General features: G+C 47.1%; 1 protein-coding gene across 1 annotated transcript in view; it reads left to right on the top strand.

The window, feature by feature from the left end:
- The window catches only part of CASK (peripheral plasma membrane protein CASK), a gene marked incomplete in the record, with an annotated part of 1154881 nt that overhangs the window by 613580 nt on the left and 538801 nt on the right, over positions 1-2500 (top strand).

Here is a 2500-nt window from a genome sequence, read left to right on the forward strand (position 1 = left end):
GCTCCTCCTAAACTCTCTCTCCGACCTTGCGCTCCTCTTCCTCCGTCCTCATCCTCTTCTTCTTCCTCCTCCTTCTTTTCCCTGCTCTTCCTCTTTCTCCTCCTAGTCCTACTCCTCCTCGACCTCCACCTCCAATTCCACTTCCTCCTTCTCTCTCTCTTTCCTCGCCTCTTCCTCCTCCTCCTCCCTGTTACTCCTCCTCCTCCTCCTCTTTCTTTTTTTCCCTCCTTCTCCCCATCTTTCCGTTCCCCTTCATCTTCCTCTTCCTTCCTCTTCCCTCCCACGTAACAAACCTTTCAGAGTCCGAGAAGACTTCCAAGTTCGTCGAGTAACGTCCTCAATATATCCATTAAAGGAATCCAGAAACTTGCAAAACGCATCGCCTTTTTCTCTCCGCGTACTGGCCTGTCGTTGCCTATGTATGGACTTCCCCTGTGCGCGCCAGAGAGCCTGTTTTCACGGACTAAGGCTCCGTTTGCGTTCTGGCCTGCCGTTGCCTATCTGTGCCATAGATAGGCAACGGCAGGCCAGAACGCAAAGGGAGCCTAGTATATATATATATAGACTACGGGCTTTCCCTGTCCGCGCCGAAGAGCCTGTTTTCACGGACCGAGGCTCTCCTTGGCCTCCGTGTGTCGTCCGTGGCAATACTGTGGTGGTTTAAGGGCGGCTGGGAAGGAATGCCGTGTAGTTCAGCGCGTGTGGGTGTTTGGGCTGAAAACTACGGGGCTTGGCTTGTGAAATTCAGATGGGGATCGTGGGGGTCGCTCTTCCCCGCAACTGGTTTGATTAGAATAGATGGTTGCTTTTGTTTTCGTGTCTGGAATTGACTGTATAGTGTCTGCTATGATTGTTGTGATTATTGCTATTATTATTATTGTTATCATTACTGTCATTATTATTTTTTAAACATCATTAACGTTAGCAGCAGCAGCATTCTAATAATAATTTTGGTTATAATTATTTTTAATGACAGTAACATTTGTTGTTTCTGTGTGGATTGTGTAAACAACGTGTACTTATGTGAAGTCATCATTACATGTGCGGTGGAAAGATTCAGTCCATTTTTTATTTGCCTTTTGTGCTTGCCCTCTGTGCAATGCATATGCACATAAACACAAGGGCACGCCCGCATCCATACCTAAACCCCCACGCACGCACGCGCGCGCACACGCACACTCTCACTCTCACTCTCACTCTCATTCACTCACTCACTCACTCACTCACTCACTCACACTCACTCACTGCCGCGTGTATTCGCAAATAAATGGCCGTTTATGTATATTATACATGCATCAACAAAAATGCGCAAAGGCAATAAGTGGAAGCATCAGCTGAGGTACCAAGCATCTGTTTCGCTGCGTGTACCTGGAGAGTCTAGTGTTTCTTCTAAACGGGATTTTCTTCCCATTTTGTTGTTATTCATGTTGTATATTTATATCATATATACATATTTGTGTTTGCATATACGTGTATCTTTGAATGTATATTCTTAAGAACAATCTGTATTCTTGAGAACAGTTGTAACTTTTTGGAAAATTGAGCCCCTCGCCAGGCAACGACCGCGCCACACCCCTTCATTCATAGTTCAGGTTTTTGTTACCGGTTTCTACGACGATTTTAAAGACGTTGTGTTTTCTCTTGAGGAGGGTCTTGCGGTTAGTACTGCTCTAGCTTCGCCCGCGTTCTTCTCGTCTAATCCTGCGGTCAGACGTGCATGGTCGAGCATAAGCTGTGAGGCAAGAGTCCTTCATTCATTCATTCAGTAATCTCGCAGCAGAACGGGTTTGCAGTGGAATGCACCTGCCTTATCGCATCTCTGCCAAGAGGTAGAGTAAAGCCAACCAATGTATTGAATCCCTGACAGTAATCCCCTATCGCTTGAATTTAGACGTTATCTTTATGCATCAGAAGGGTCAAGATACCTCGTAAAGTCGACGGAATACGCGGCACCTCGGGATAGAATGGAGTATGACGTCACGTGCGGCCCATCCCTGGTCGAGGGCACAATACCTAAACTGGCTCAGCGGGGGACAGGTGGGGAAGGGGGGGGTTGAGGTACGACCGGAAGTTGGGGTAGGTTAAAGAACGGAGAGATGGAGGAGGGTTTTGTGTACGGGGGAGGGGAGGTGCGTCTCCTTGCAAGAAAAAACTGGACTGGAGTGGACGAAGAGAATCCGGGTGGGACCTGCAGCGTTCAGTGTTTAGCGTTTTTTTTCTCTGTTGACGTTTTTGTGCCGGGCTTGCATGCGGCGTATTTCCTTCGTCACGCTCCGCTGCGCCTTGGATCAGGATTTTCGTCGAGGGAAATGGAACCGGAATCATTGCATCATGGCGCTTTTAAACCGATGGGAAACTTTCTTGTTACGGATCCAGTGTTTTGCTTTATGGTTGTAATGTTAGATATGTGGGCATACAAACAGGCATGAGGAGGAATTAGTCAGGTAGAAGGAGAAGGGGAGGTGTATATATATATATATATATATATGTGTGTGTGTGT

This window comes from Penaeus vannamei, chromosome 3 (genome assembly GCF_042767895.1).
Source record: "Penaeus vannamei isolate JL-2024 chromosome 3, ASM4276789v1, whole genome shotgun sequence".
Taxonomy (NCBI): domain Eukaryota; kingdom Metazoa; phylum Arthropoda; class Malacostraca; order Decapoda; family Penaeidae; genus Penaeus; species Penaeus vannamei.